Below are 17555 nucleotides of genomic sequence, written 5' to 3' on the forward strand. Positions count from 1 at the left end.
AGTTTGGAAAAATTAATTATGTTCTTCATCTTAAAAAAAACCTTAATATTCCAAGCATTTGCCTTTTTGTCAAAGATAATAAATTTGATTAAGTTTATATTAATTGCACTATACTAAACAATATAATAACTAAAAACACATGGAGAATGGGGTTAGCCTTACTCATTGCATCACTTCTAAATTTAAACCTAATACTAAGCATATATGCTTGACTTAGAGACGTTTTCTCATCTTCTGTTTAAAGCTGCTATTCATAAAAAGGTCAGTAGGTTGTCTTTTAAAATAAATCTGTAATCACTACAGACTGTCACTGTATCTGACCAAAGTCATGATGAAAGAACAGAGGCTAAGGCTTGAGTGCAGTAGCTCAAAGAGTTAGAATGAAACAGTAGATGGACGAATTCAAAGATAGGGGCCAAGACCTGTCCCAATCCCTCAACTGAAACCACCTATTTGACTTTTGGTAGTCGTAACCTTGGCCATCTGAGCATTTCTTAATCCACAGTGACTCTTAGCCATGAGCTCAGTCTTTCCGAAACAGTAGAAAACCACCATGAAGCCATGGGTCTTAGGTTACCTTATGAATCTTGCTGGTAAAATTTACAGGACACCACTATTTATTCTCTACAACAGTGGCTTTCAACTTTCCTGCTTCCCCAGCCCACCAAAGCAATGCAAGGCTCCAACTGAAAGAATGGAACCATTTCACCAACGGTTTTCCTGCTAGGGAAGTAGGAGGATGCAGACCTACAGAATACTGATATATCAAAATCTTAGGTTGCTCGTCCCTTCAGCATTTGTTTCTATTCCCCCATCATGACCATCAATTGATGAGCACTGCTTTAAAGCTTTGCAGTAAACTGTCCTTACTAATCAAGTTTGTTTTGTAAGCCTGTAAGGCTCAATAAACCGGAAGAACAATTGCTGAAAGAGAGCCTCAAACAACTCTGTTGACTTCTGACGAGCCAGAGTGTGCCTCTATCTTGCCTCTAATCCTCCAGCAATTTACTCCATTTGAGCATCCCCATCGCGGCCGTCTCCTCCATACATACAAATATGCATGCACGCAACACGTACAGGGACAAACTTGAGCGTTCATAAGGCTTTAAAATTCCCACACTTCACCTTCACAAAGACCCCACAAGGAAGGTATTATTGGTCCCACTTAAAAGATGATACAAATAAGGTGCTGAGCAGTCCAGAGTCTGCCCAAGGTCTCAGAACTAGAAAGCAGCAAAATGGGGAGTCCAAACCTCCATCTCCCATATCATATTCAAAGACTGCTACTGCTTCTATGGCAAAGAGGGAACAGGTAGGAGTTCCAGGGTTACGAGACAAGCACAACTCACGTGGACCACTGACGTTATTTAGATGATATTTTACCACAAAAAGTACATTTGATTACATGTGTGTAAGTCATACTGACCCATTTCCTTCCTTTACAGAAAAATGTGGTGAAATAGTAAATCTGGATTTCAGCAGGGATTTGACTACTTCTCTGGTCATACCCTTTTGGAGGAAGAAAGACTTAAGTATGGGCTATCAGTGTTCCCAAGTTTCTGAAGCTTTCCAGGAGATTCTGACCCAGTGGGTAGGGGATGGGACCAGGGGTTTGTACTTATAAGATGTACTCCCAGATAATGCTTGTCAGAGAAGTTTGGGGAATATTGGGTTAGGCTGGTTGTTCCCAACCTTGGCTGCATATTAAAATCACCTGGAGAGCTTTAAAAAATACTAATACCTCAGTCCCATCCTAGAGATTCTGACTTAATTGGTCGGGGATGGGGACTGGACATTTGGATTTCTAAAAGTTCTTCCATTGACTCGAATGCCCTGCAAAAGTTGAAAACCACTAAGGCACGATGAGAGCATCATAAGACAGATCTGTAATAGATTTGATAACCATGCCAAAGATGATACCAATTAACAGATTGATGCCAACCTGTGAGGAAGTTCCTTTTAATGGTAATTACAGGCTTTGAGCGTGGTCCTTTCATGATCAAGATTTACCAGTAACTTGGATAGAGGCATGCTTAACAGTTTTTTTCTATTACATAAAACCGTGAAGAATAGTAAAGAGTTTGGATGACAGAATTAGAATCTAAAACATTCAACAGGCTGGAGTCATAGGAAAAAAACTGTTCTAAACAAGTGACTACATAAAGGCAGAATGGAGTGACATGACTCAGCAACAGGATACTTTAGACAAGCCTTAACGGTTTTATCTGGCATTGAACTCAATATGTGTGTGCAGTATGGTGTGGCTACCAAGAATATTGTTTTCCATTAATGGCAAAATCATATTTAGCATAAAAGAAGTAGTCACCCAAAGTCCATACTGAAATCAGGGGTATCACAGATAAAGAAGGACACAGATAAGACCATGCATTTGCAGAGAGGAGAAAAGAAGGTACCCTACAGAGGAAGAAATAGGGACAAGAGGAGCAGGGACATGGCTACAAGTGTCTGGGGATATCCAAAATATCCCAAATATTTGGATATCCAAATCTGTCCTCAGATTTGGGGAAATTCTCAGCCATTATTTTTTCCCAGTTTTACTGAAATATAATTGACATATAACATTGTAGTAGTAACCATTATTCCTCTGAATAAGCTTTCTGCCCCTTTCTCTCCTCTCCTTCATGGACTGCAGTAATGCGTAAATTGTTGCTTTTGACGTTATCCCATAACTCACAGGGGCTTTCTTCAATTTTCCCATTCTTTTTTCTTTGTTCTCCAACTGGACAATTTCAAATGATCTCTCTTCAAGTTCATGAGTTGAGTTCTTTCTTCTGCTTGATCAAGTCTGTTGTTGATCCTCACTATTGTATCTTTCATTTCATTCCTGGTATTCTTCAGCTTCAGAATTTCTGTTTGATTCTTTTTTATGATTTCTATCTCTCTGATAAACTTGCTGTTTTGTTCATGTATTGTTTTCCTGACTTCCTCGAATTGACTTTCCATGTCTTCTTGTAGTTCACTGAGCTTCCTTAAAATAATTATTTGGAACTTGTTATCAGACAAATCACAGATCTCCATATCTCTGTGGTTGGTTACAAGAAAATTATTGTGTTTCTTGATTTTTCATGTTCCTTGAAGTCTTATGTTGCTACCTTTGCATTTGAAGTAGTAGTCACCTCCTCTAGTCTTTACTGACTGGCTTTGGGAAAGAAGTATCATCTGTCAGTGATGCTGGGGATTCTGAGTCTTTCTCAACATTTTCTATGGACACCCCTGCTCTTGTTTCCTAACAAGAAGAAATTTTTAAAATTTCCTCTATCTATTTTAAAATTTCCTCTATCTATTCCTCTATGAATGCCTTCTCTCAATTCTGAAAAGCCAGGCCAGGTGCAGACAGCCTCCTGTTTGCTTTCCCCCGGGTGGTGCTAAATGCTCAACTTCCTGTGATTTCTTCCAATACCACAGAGTCAGTCTGGATTTCTGTGCATGCTCACTAGCCATCTACAAAAGCTCACCATTACTGCCCTTGGGGCCACACACAGGGAGCCAGCCTCAGGGTTGGGGAGGGGGGTGTGTGTTGGTGAGACACAATGAGTATTCGTCATGCCCATTGGTAGTATCAGCAGGTAAGGCTGATGTGACCCATGGATGGGCTTCCTGATGAAGTCCACAAAGCAGCTAATAGGCATGTCCTTTTTATATGTTCCAAGCCCTGGCTGCTATTCTCCCACCCCATACTGCCCCTCAGTCACACAGCACACCTGCTCAGTTTTCTGGATGGGGCAAGAAAGAAGTGAGTCTCTTTGACAGCATCCTGCACAGCTGGGGAAATCAGACACTCACTTTCATGCTCTCACTTTCCCTTATGGGAGAAATCACAGGACAAGAAGGTCTCTCTTGGTACTGAGTTGTCCCACCTTGGACGAGGGGTGATGCAAGTAAAGTAAAACTATTCCTCAAACCTTCTTCAATGTGTCCAAACTTCAGATATTTTTCCTCCAGTGGTGTATTGGTACTTTTTCACTGCACTCCCAGACTTCTCCAAAAGTACTCTTGTTCATAGGTGATTGTCAAAATCGGTGTTCTTTGAGGGTAAGACAGTAGTAGAAAACGCCTATTCTGCCATCTTAACGACATCACTCAAAACAGCATAATTGTTAATAGACCGAAACTAGAGACAACCCAAATGTCCACTAAAGTAGAATATATAGGATATTATACTGCAATGAGAAAAAAGCAAACTCCTCCACATGCAACAACATGTATGACTCTCATAAAAGACACAATGAGTAGAGGAAGCCCATAAAAGAGTACATACTGTGGTGTTAGAAGTTATAATAGTGACAGAGATGGGACATGAGAAGGATTCTAAGAAACTGGTCATATTTTATTTCTTTCTGTGGGTATTTACATGGTGTGTTCAATTTGTAAAAACTCTCCAAGCTGTACACTTAGGAGTTATGCATTTTCATGTATGTATATTCTATTTCAAAAGTTTACCTCCAAAAAATAGTATTTCTTTTCTGTACTGATTGTCCAAAGTAACCAACCAGGAAATATAACAAAAAGGAATTAGATACCATTGTGATTAATGATGTGTGAACATTTCCTTATTCTCTAGCTCGGTGGTTCTCAGCTGTGAACAATGCAGAGGGCATTTGGCAACGTCTAGAGTCATGTCTGATTGCCACAACTGGGGCTGTGCTACTGGCATCTGGTGGGGAGAAGCCAGGAATCCTATGAAATATCCTACAACATACAGCACGGCCCCCACAACAAAGAATTATCTAGCCCAAGACAGTAATCATGCCAAAAGTGTGGTCAAACTCCTCCAAAGCTGTAAATTACATAAAGAGAGTAATCATTTATATCTCTATACCCAAAACCCATCAGAGTGCCCGGCACAAACTAGGCTCTCAGGAAAAAAGTTGTTGAATTAATAAACGGATCTCTCTCTCTCTCTTCCTCCCCGACCTCTCTCTCATGCACACGTGCGCATGAGAATACATGCACCTTTTGTCTTGCATCTTAGAGTACTCTTGCTCTGTTGAGCCTAGGTGTACAGCTTGTTTTGGAAGACCTTGCCTTAAGAAAGCCAAGCAGATCCCAGGAGGTAGCCCAGGAAAAATGATGCATGGGGCCAACCACTCAGACCCACATGCAGTCTAGGATTAAGGAAAATGGTAGAAGACTTTCAGGATCGCACACGTCAGAACAGTAACAAGGAAAAAGAAATTAAATAGGAATTTGAGGTTAAATTCTGAGATGACATTTAAAAATACAATTTTTCCCAGAGAGTTCTCTATCCTTTTAATCCCTTACATCTTTCAGGAATTTAGAAGAATTAGTTATAGCTCCAGTAGGTGAGCAGCTGTCTAAAGATCTAGAATCATAGTTATTTCTCTCCAACTAACAGTCCGCATCTCACATTTTGAGAAAAGCTGACTGAAAATGAAACTTGTCTGGTTTTGATTTTTAAACTTTTTCTGATATTCTGAATGGAGGTCCTGGCCTCTACCATCCACTTTCAAATCTAAGATAGCATTTAGAAGACATGAGTAGTTAGCAAAGAACCTTAATAAAATGCCTCTCAAATCATTTGTGTGAATTTGGACAAGTCAGTTAACTACTCCAGACTCTGGTTTTCTCATGTGTAAATTAGGTGAATTAGACTAAACAACCTCAAGTTCCTTTCACCTAAAACTTGACGACTCAATGATTTAAAAGACAGAAATTACAAGCTCTAATGAGGTGATATTTTGAGCTTTGCCAAATCGCAGGGTTTTTCTAGGTAGTCCCCTATTATAGCAGAGTGCAATAGCTTCACTTGATTCCACCAACAGCTGTGTAATTAAGCCTGATCTTTCTCCAGCATAGTTCATTTTCTGATGATGGGTCTACAATTAAAACAACTCCCTCCCCAGAGAAGTATACATCACTGTTATACTTTTCATCTTTAATTACACTGGTTGAAGATGAATAAATGCGCCCAAGATCCCAACTGGGAGGGAACAGATTCATTAGGTGGTTGTAAAATGCCATCCAGGCAGCATTTCAGGTTACTGTCTCTGCACAAGGAAGATGGCCTTTGATAAATCTGCTCAAATATACCAAAAATTAAGTCAACTCGCTACTGACTACCTTTGTACTGGAAATTGACAAATACTAAAGATCTGGACCTTTTGAAGAGATAAGTACAACACCAAAGCCAACGCTAATTTACTACTTTAGTGCTTTTTAGTAGAAGGGCCAAAATAACCTGTCCACATTTTATAGAAGAAAAGGGAGAGTTTCCAAATTTTCATATTACCACCTCCTTCAGTCAACCTCAATCAGCTCTCTCCTTTTGTCTCGTAACACTAATATAATCTGACTTCATCTATTCATTTATTTGTTTACTTTTTATTGTCTGGCTCTCTTCATTGTGTATGGGGGAGAGGGACATCTGTTTCATCTAAAGTCGTATGACCACTTGGAGCACAGTGCCTGACCCTTGGCACCCATTAAATATTTGTTGATGGAATACATACATATTGGTTCAGAATATTTCATTTAAATACACTTGCTGGTGGAGGTTTGGGGTTTGAGGTAACTGATGTTGAGCCAGTGTGCCAAACTTGGCATTTCTCTGGCATTATAATTCTCTTAAATCCTTGGTAGGTTTTTGGTTTTTTCATTCCCAGTCAACCCATTGACTTAGTATTCAACTCCATGGATTTGGTTAGGTCATCATTTTCAAATCTAGAACCCACCTGGGAATTTTGTCTTTCAGCAAGAGTCTAGGTGCTCAGCCCATCCACTCTGGGCTCAATCTAATGACATCATCTTCGCTTCTGCCTGGGAGCAATTTGTCAACAAGATGCTAATTGCCCTGTGCCCAAAACTGCCTCTCAGCTATTATGGGAAAACTGGCCTCTTTTATAAGGCAGGAAGGCATAATAGAAGTAGCCTGAAAAGCCCTGGGGAATCAGACATTTTCCCAGGCCTCCATCTTAGTTCCTACTGTTTCCCACCTTCCTGCCTGAACACACCATCCTGACTTTGTGTGAATATCTTTTATTCAGAGCTCAGGATAGTATTTTTCAAACCTATAAAACCAGACTCATACAGTCTTGGATTCTGGGCTATGGGTATAAAAGGCCTCTCTTAGCAAGACACACTTTTCTCCCTCTCTGACTTCAAACAGGACAGCTTCTATTTAAGTTTGTCTCTTTTTGGTAGGACATTATTGAGACTTCAAAATATAGTCCATAAGATCCAGTACCCTGCCACTTTGCTACCAAGCCCCTTAATTAATGCCCCAGCCTCAGTAAGCATGTGGTATGAGCACCAAGATACCAAAGGTGACACTTAAATCATCTGCTTCATTATTGTATCACCCATTTTTCCACTTCCACCGCCTGAGATAATATTTAAAAGAGCGAATTTTTATCAAAAATGTGAAGCGCTATGTCATCATAATTCTTCCAAAGTCAACTGTTTACCAGTGGTAATTCTGCCCCTTGAAAACAGCTCCATGATTGTCAGATTGAGCAGCACATCAGCACCTACACCTGAGTCAGCTCCCCAATTTCTATCCTACTCTAGTAAAGAGAGCTAATTCCAGGCATGGAATCTCTCCTGGACTAACCTGCCCAACTGTAGGTGACTGACCAGGACCCGCTTCATTCCCAAGACACTGTGCTCTCTAACGTTGCAAACATCGCCCTTCCTTCAAGCCTAAGCTAATACCACACTCTCCTCTCCAATCACGCTCAAGGAAGCATGGCCTGACAATGCATCCCCAATCTAATCTAATTCCTTCTTTTTTTATACTCCAATAATATGTATGGCCTATATAATTTATTTGGTAATTAATCATACACTGCCTTTTGACATATCTTCCATTTCCAATAACTACTTGAATGTGAGTTCATTTAACTTTTCACATCTTGATGCATCTATTTCAGTGGCATGGAAGGCAGTCACTCACAGAGGTTACGAGCAGGGTTTCTGGAGCCAGATGGCCAGATTCAATACCAGACCCCTTCAGGACACACTAGCTGTATGATCTCTGATTGCAGTTTTTTGAATTTAAAAATGGTTTAAATATGTCATATGGTAAAGATTAAATAAGTTATACATATAAAGCACTTACATTACATGTGTATTTATTTTATAACTAGAAAGTGCATTTTACTTTTTAAATGTTGTGGATGTGTTGTTGTTGTTGTTTTTATCCTCAGATATTTAGTATCATAGAGTTTCTGGTACATCCTTGAGACCTCAGTTCCAATGGTGAAGCTGTGTAAGCTAAGAGTTTGCGATGGAAACAAGCAAGTAAGCAGGATTCCATGAATAAGCACAGAATCCCTAAGGATGGCATCACTGGGCCCTATATTTTGTGCAAAACCTCTTTGCTCTACTTGTCACTGTCAGCTGGTCATGGAAGGCCTTGGAAAACCAAGTTTTGATCTAGGACAAAGGTAGGGCCATCCAATCACAGAGCCATAGATTTTCAAATCTTGCCCCTGATTGACTCATGCTTGGAAATGCAAGGATTACTTTATAGCGTTTAGGTTTTTAAAGTTGTCTCTGAGCCTGCCAAAAGCAATTCACACAGTGAAGTAATAAAACATCAAAAGGTAAAGTAGCTTCCTTTTTTCATTAATTTTCATGCTTAAAAAAGTTTACTGCATCCTTCTGTAATGTCCTTCAACATATTCATTTGTGGTGGGAAGATATAAGGCTACATCAAAAGTGAATATGGAGCTTCCCTGGTGGCACAGTGGTTGAGAGCCCATCTGCCGATGCAGGGGACACAGGTTTGTGCTCCGGTCCGGGAAGATCCCACATGCCGCGGAGTGGCTGGGCACGTGAGCCATAGCCGCTGAGGCTGCACGTCCAGAGCCTGTGCTCCGCAACGGGAGAGGCCACAACACTGAGAAGCCCGCGTACCACAAAAAAAAAGTGAATATGCACCATGTTTAGAATCATTAAAATTTCTAAGAATTTTGCTAACAATTTTGGTTGCTTGCCACCAAGTCAATGATGGTGATTCAAATATCCCTCCCCCACCCCTGCATTTCAAATAGTCAGGATTTGCTCAAAGTGTAAGCTAAGGAAGAGAGCAGCATGCATTTTCATTTGGTTTTTGAGTATGATGGATGTTTTAATTGCAAGACCTCTTAACCTTTGGAGTATGATACAGGATTTCCCAATTAGTGTGGCCATGAAAACCATCCAAATTTTTCCCCTTTTTCTTTCCCAGTATGTCTTGCAAGAGCAGTGTTCTCCAGGACACCAGTCTAGACAGCACGAAGTCAAAAATTCATGCCTCCAAAACTTACCTTGGAAATACCAGGTAGCTTGATATAAACAGACCTCAGACAATTTGATTCCAAGCCCTTAGTCTCTAAGTTTTCAAGGAAGAAATGTATTGATTTGAAGAATTCTTTTCATTAGATTATGTGTTTTTGATAACTTTTTAGGCAACAAGAGGCCCTGTCTATATGCATCTCAAGCAAACATTCTTTAACTTTATACATTCTATCAGGACAAGGGATTTTCAAAAACTTTCTGTCCCAAAACAAAGCATGGGAGAGATATAAACGGCTCACATTATTAGAGTGTGATTACCCAGGATAGAAGAATCCCACCACCGCCATCACCTGCCAGGAAGGGGGTGGGCATATCATACCTGAAGAGAGGAGCATGTTTGAAACAACTCAAATGATTCCGGTATAGTCCCCCGTCGTCACACAGGAGCAGGAAGGGATGGCCCCTCTGCTCTAGTTAATAATCCCTGACGTCTGCTGATTGATTTTCTCTTCTTCAACAAGTCAATGACTACTGGAGAGTTTCAGCTCTAACAGAATTGGTATACACAAGTAGAAAGCTAAGAAATATGGAGTATATCTTCCCTGGTATTAAATGAATACCATTTTCGAGTAAATAGGTAACCGCCAATAGACAGTTGGGTTTGTTTTGTGTTATTAGTATAAAGTTGGGGCCTGATAAAAATTTGTGGTGATTGGAATTCCAAAAGCCGGGAAAACATAAAATACCGACATTGTGAGCCAGTAATAGAAATAACCACTCACCTTTTCATCAAAGGTGAGAAACGATTTATTCAAAGGAATAAAAATGGACGCTGATTTTAATAAGTGGGCTAACAAACTTTTCGTAGTTATTTATCAGGCCATTATAATGCAATCCTTGCTATGAATTCCAAATCCCATAACTTCTTTATTTTTTAATTCCAGAAGGTCAGCAGCATAATGGAGCTGAGAGCTTTCCTCTGCTACTAAATTCCCAGAGCTGAGGTCTCAGACTAGATTACTCTATTTTTCTTTTTAACCTCACTGCAAAGTACAAATTACTAATCAACAGAAACGAAATTGCAGTTGTACAATCTTTTTATATTAATTTCTCTGGCTATGTACTGGATTCAATAATCTAAACAACATTTCTCTTAATGCCACATTTTTCCTAGAAATTTACATCAGAAACAAGTCCCCAGGCAATATTTAGGATAATAGATGAGAGTGTCCAGATGAGGGACTACCTAGAACTTTCCATTCTCCCCTCAATCAAAATGCAATTAATAATGAATTCTATGTCTGACAAAATATATGCAGTCTGTCTCAGTCAATAAACACAGTGAGGGCAGGGGTTTCTCATAGAGGAGGTGGTTTGTACAATAACAATATTCACTGAAGGTAGGAACATAATAAAAGCTTGTATTTATTAAATTTCTATTGTCTGACAGATGCTTCACACTGTGCTTTGTTCATTAACTCAAAACTCCAGAAAAGCATGTAAAGTGATTATTAGAGTTTCCATTTTTTAATAATATTATTTTAATTCAAAAGGTGTTTAAACAACCCGATCAAAACATGGGCAGAAGTCCTAAATAGACATTTCTCCAAAGAAAACATACAAATGGCCATTAGGCACATGAAAATATGCTCAATATTGCTAATTATTAGAGAAATGCAAATCAAAACCACAATGAGGTATCACCTCACACCTATCAGAATGGCCATCATCAAAATATCTACAATCCCACTCCTGGGCATATACCCAGAAAAGGTGAAAACTTTAATTTGAAAAGATACATGCACCCCAATATTCATAGCAACAGCATTTACAATCGCCGAGACATTGAAGCAACCTAAGTGTCTATCGACAGATGAATGGATAAAGAAGATGTGGTATATATAATATATATATATATATATATATATATATATACATACACACACACACACACACACACACAGAGTGGAATACTACTCAACCATAAAAAAGCAATAATGCCATTTGCAGCAACATGGATAGACCTAGAGATTATCATACTAAGTGAAGTAAGACAGAGAAAGACAAATATGATATCACTTATATGTGGAATCTAAAAAAATGATATAAATGAACTGATTTACAAAACAGAAATAGACTCACAGACATAGAAAACAAACTTACAGTTACCAAAGGGGAATGGGAGGGAGGGATAAATTAAGACTTTTGGATTAACAGATACACACTACTATATATAAAACAGATAAACAACAAGGACCTACTGTATAGCACAGAGAAATATATTCAATATTTTCTAATAACATGCAATGGAAAAGAATCTGAAAAAGAATATATATATGTATATATATACACACGTATATATGAATCATGTTGCTGTACACTTGAAACTAATACAACATTGTAAATCAGCCATACTTCAGTTTTTTAAAAGGGGGAACAAGTATGCTAATTAGCCCCAGTTCACACAGCTGGTAAGTGCCAGAGCCAGTGTTTGAACCCACTACTTCTGGAAACATTTGTGAACTATGATTCTATTTACAATTTTATTTCCAAAACTAAGTGTTCCTTGATATAAGTAAGAGCTTATGCCTTGATTTAAAATCCCCTAATATATTTAAATTCCTGTGAGGTTTTTTGTTTGTTTTTGCTTTTCCCTCCTCTCACTTTTTTGCTTTCATGAGATTTCCACTTTGTAGTAGGAGACAAGAGCCAGGAAGTATTTCATTGTGGTTACACTTCTGATAAGGGCACAAATCTTAATTAGAGAAAAATAAATAATTTTCTTCAAGAGTAACGGTGGACAGCAAAGCAAATTATTAATTTGCTTACTTTTCTGCCTCACATAGATGTTGGCTGGCTCTGAGTTTTCAACAATATTCAAACAACTGTGTAGAGGCTGGCACATCTGCTTTGATTTGTAATGATTACTATGTGACATTTTTACTTGTTAAATTATAGCGAAGAGTGCTGCTAATAAGAAAGTAACTTTTATCATCTATATAGCAAATAGATAACTACAAAATCCACCTAGGACATGATTAAGTAGTAATTATTTATGGGCAGTATTTTTCCTGTTTGTTAATGGAGGATCGTAATAACTTGGAAAGTAGCAAATAGGAAGTTTCAGTTCAAATTATGTTCACATTCACAGCATGAGACACTAAAGCCACTTAAGTCTCATTTCAATTTAACTTGAATAAGTCATACATGCCACATAGTTATCTTCTAAAAAGAAACTACTGAACTCATTAGAATTTTTTATTTTTCATAGCACTGAAACTTGAAACTGCCTTAAAAATAATTGTATAGGACTTGCAAACCAAATGCTTTTTACTATTTCACTTTCCTATAAAGAGGTTTATAAATATTGACATAAAATAAATTTAAAAGAAATTCTTTGTCAGACCAGGTTTAATCTACCTTTTGTAGTTACCCACAGCAGGAAGAGCATATAATAAAGGTAATTACAGCTAATAGTAATTGCCCATTTAGTGTATACCCCCTAGTCTTGTATCAATAATCCCACAGGTAAGTACTATTATTTATATACATTTTACAGATGAGGAAAAGTGAGGCTTTGAGATATTAATTAACTTGCCCATAGTCACATTACAAGTAAGTGACAGAGCCAGGACTTGATCTAAATTCCTTTGATTCTAACCCTTTTACTATATGAACTCCAAAGCAATACAGGCTTCTTTTCTGCCCTAAGGAAGCCCGCATTCTTCCATACAGAGCCGTGGCCCCCGCATACAAAAGCTTTAAGCTCATTTACCAAAGCAAAACTTATTTGTAAACAAAGAGATGAATTTGATTCAACTTAAAACATTTGATCCCTGATTTAATAAATGCTTATTAGAGTACCTACAGCTCACCTAGGCCATATGCTAGGTGCCTGGAGTGACACAGCTGAAAAGGACATGAGCTTGTCCTCAGGGCCTTAGAATTCAGTCACAGTGTGTGTGGACTGGAACCACAAGGAAGCAACACCTCGGTTCCTGAATCTCTCCTCTCCCCTCTTCAGGGCATCCTGCACCAGCCTACCTCACCTGAAAATGCCCTCCATGACTATTAGCTTACATTTAAGACTTCCATTTTCCCTTTTGGGGTTATTTTCATATTGTTTGGGACTATTTCTGTGGTTTTGTTCTTTTCTCACCACCACTATCATTTCTATCTGAGGCTGTCAGCATGAAGAGCCACCACCTGATATCACCAATAGGCCCCCAGATTCACTGAGCCATACATGCCCTCCCCTCCTCCCCCAACTCGATGTCTGGCCTCAGCCTCTCACTGCAGGGAGAGCCTAGTTGCCTATTGCAGCCTCCCTGGCAACACAACCCAGAGCGCAGGGGAGTTCATGCCCTCTGGAATAGACCTGAACCAGTGACATCAGGAGACAGGAAGTGTCAGCAGATAAGTTCCACACCCTTCCTTCCACCAAGACTGTCCTGAGCTGTACTAGTACCATAAGGACTCTTCAGAGATACAGTATTACCAAGCTGTGTTTCTCATGAAGCTCAGTAATGAATGCACCACCTCCTTCCCTGCCTCGTTTCCCTTGTCCCCTCACTCTTGCTGACTTGGTATTGCACCTCTCACCTCAGTAAAGCACTAGCAGTTTCCCCTCAGATGCTCTGTTTTCTAGGAATCCTGGGCTAAGACAGTTTCATACTTCCCAGAAGTTCTGTGCAGTTAGTCGTCTCTGGACCAGTATCTCTTCTCAAAAAAAGTATCTTCCCAGAACATGAGTGCATGTAAAACATAACTATTTTTCAATATCCCTTTTTTAGAGTCTCTGTGGGTACCCCCAACCCAATGATGAATTTTGGAGTGAAAATTTTATTCACAAATCATTTAAGTAAAAATACTTTTACTGGCATCACGTTTACATTCATTCCTTTGCATAAGCATTTATTGTTTCAGGTTTCTCTTTAAAATTTTTTTTATTTAACATCTTTATTGGAGTATAATTGCTTTACAGTGGTGTGTCAGTTTCTGCTTTATAACAAAGTGAAACTCTCTTTAAAATTTTAAGTACCCTTAAGGAGGTAAAACATTACTTTATTCAATACAGTTTGTATACATTAAATGATAGGATTGATTGATTGGGCTTGATCTAATCATTACATTGCAGGCAGCAAAGGTAGTATACATGCCTGAGTAAAGTCGTCCTACATCCAGCATAGGATCTGAAAAGCTGAGGTGTCAGGAAACAGGAGAGAGATGCAAAAAGATGAGATGGGTGAATAAGGCAGTAATGCATGCTTCATAGTTTACCTAGGGATGAGACCTACATTTACAAAACAATAAAGTTTCATTTCTTCATTTTCAATAATTAGTTTATTTGAGAGGTTTCTGTAAACGATTTTTAAACCAGTTCATTACAAATAAATAGAGATTTATAAAAATGAATCCCTTTGCTGTGTCCTCACTGTCATTTGGAATACTTCATTGGCCAAGACCTTCTTGGTCTCTACCAGCTGAAATGCAGGGCAGAACAGAAGAGTAGAGAGCATCTCTAGAGCAAGAAGGAGAACCTTGGGCTGCCCTGGTGGCGCAGTGGTTGAGAGTCCGCCTGCTGATGCAGGGGACACGGGTTTGTGCCCTGGTCCAGCAGGATCCCACATGCTGCGGAGCGGCTGGGCCCGTGAGCCATGGCCGCTGAGCCTGCGCGTCCGGAGCCCGTGCTCCGCAACGGGAGAGGCCACAACAGTGAGAGGCCCACCGCAAAAAAAAAAAAAAAAAAAGGGAGAACCTTCTGGAGGAGGAGACACTTCTGCTGTGAACAGTCATTAAACACTTTTATTGCTGTGCAGTCTATAAATCATGATGTGACTAGAACCAAATTTTAAGTCCCATAACTAATAGCAGGGTTGTGTCTAGGGGCCGTGGTAGAAATCTGAGAACATGTAGATGGTGATTCACTTGGCATGACTCACAAAGCAACTGTGTGAGCATAAAATTTTAAGAAGATAAATCAAAAATTGCACCCAGTTTGAGATTTCAGAGCCACTCACTGAAATCAGTTACTCTTCATTGATTTATAACTCCCATATTATCCCCAAACTAGTTGTGGTGTCAGGTATACAAACTAAGAGAAAGTCTTGGTTTTAGCAGTCAGTTTTTCTTTAAAAACTATGTATTGCTTCTTCTTGAAACAGAGTTCTTGGCCCTTTTTCTCTTTTTTGTGTCACTTTTTTATTCCCTCATTCACCTCATTTTAGCCAGTCTGTATGCTATCGTACTTAGTCTACTCATTTTTCTTGGCAAAATAAGGCTATTTAACCTCTTGGTCATGCAGTGGCTTTCAGGTGACACAATACTTACTCTGCTCCAAAATTTCTTCATGACCTTTACCTGGAAACTGGCCTTCATTAGGTTTAAGGTGTACTTATACACGTAACCTGGTTTGCTACTTTTGACTGACTTGGCAGCTCATGCGCCTGATTCATAGCCTGTCTGCCTTGTGGAATTTCCAGAAAGAATTTTGCTGAGTGTCTTGATTGGGCAGAGAAGAGTAGTTTCGTTGAGCAGATGTAGAAAGCTGTTTCAGACATAATCGTAGTACTCTACTTGATTTCCTTCTAACATTTCAAAATACTTTCACATCTACTCTCTCATTTAGTGTCTGTCTGATGTGGGAAAATGAAGGGAAGCCAGAGTAAAAAGAAAAGAAGAAGAAACTTAAGGGACCCAGGATGGTTTGCTTTACTAGAATACATGGGAAGGAGAATTTAAGAGACCACAAAAAGGAACACAAGTAGAGCTGTCATGCTGGGAAACCCACTAGAAGATGGGAAATACGTTAACTTGTTGATGGAGGACAATGAAGAACTACTTGATTATATTGGAAAGTGTAATCATTCTTATTTGATGTGGTATGTTTCAACTGAAAAGCTCAAAGCCTTTGTTCTATGGTACACAAGCTAGCACAGGGATTTGGAGCATGGTCTCTGGTCCCAAACAAATCAGCGGTTTGAGCTCTAACTCTGCCACTTACAAGCTGTTTGACCTCAGACGAGTTAACATGTCTTTGAGACTCAGTTTTCTCATCTGTAAAACTCATCATTTTTCTCATCTTATACTGTAACGAGATCAATGTCATAAGGTTATTGTGGGATTACATACATGTAAAATGCTTAGTACAGTGGTGTATATTAAGTGTTCAATAAATGGCAGCAATTGTTATACAGTGAATAAAAATATTCTTGGCATTGTCATCTTTTCCAAAAGAGCTTTAGGAAAGAATGAATAGATGGTAGCCATAGCCAAACAAGAATCCCCTCGTGGTCAATAAGGAGATTCTCTTTATTGAGTTTCATCAGTTTTCCCTGCCTCTTGATCAACTCTTCTTCCTCTTTAGGGAAATAAAAATAAAAAGTGATAAAGTAGTTAAATCAATTAGATGATTATAAGATATCGGTGACCAACTCTGGATACCTGGAGGTACTAACTCTACCACTGACTCTACCACTGAAGAGCAAGAAGCAGTGGCCTATGCACATAGTTGACTCTTATATCAAAAGTTGGTGGTGAATCCAGAAAGGATCATTTAAGTACAGACTAAGGACTTCAACTTTATAGGACCTTTCTGCTCCTTCCCCACTCCACCTCATCTCCTCCAGAATATACCTATCCTTTTCATGGGAGGAGGTGATGCTTAATTAGCAATTGCATTTTCAATAACTGTTCCCATATGGGCTTGAACAACTTGCAGAGGTGCCATCCAATTCCAGCAGCAGCTGCAAGGCTCTATAGGCTCCTACTCAGTCCATCACATAGAAATTCCTTTCAGCAAATGAGGTGGAGTACTGTGGAAACCCTTCTTGGATTTGTATTATTATGTGTATTAATCATGGTCACTCTTGCAAAAAGTTGAGCCCTTCTTCCTCTAAAAGGATTGCTACTTGGGGTCCAAGTGCACAGAAGGCAATGGTATTTCTGTGTTTTCTAGCCTGGGGCTCATCTGCAGAATTCAAAGACCTTTTTCTCCTTAAACAACTTAGTTACAAATAGAAACATGGCCCTGCATTTATCTCATTAAAAGAATCTAGTCTCCAAAGAAACTTTATGTGCTTCCGCATCCTGCAAAGACAGGCATGGTGCCTCCTCTGGTTTATAATTAACATTGCCCAAGGACTAAATTGGTCTTTTTTTTTTTTTCTTTCTTTTTTTTTTTTTGCGGTATGCGGGCCTCTCACTGCTGTGGCCCCTCCCGCTGTGGAGCACAGGCTCCGGACGCGTAGGCCCAGCGGCCACAGCCCACGGGCCCAGCCGCTCCGCGGCATGTG

Source organism: Mesoplodon mirus (assembly GCF_964341445.2).
Source record: "Mesoplodon mirus genome assembly, chromosome: 10".
NCBI lineage: Eukaryota > Metazoa > Chordata > Mammalia > Artiodactyla > Ziphiidae > Mesoplodon > Mesoplodon mirus.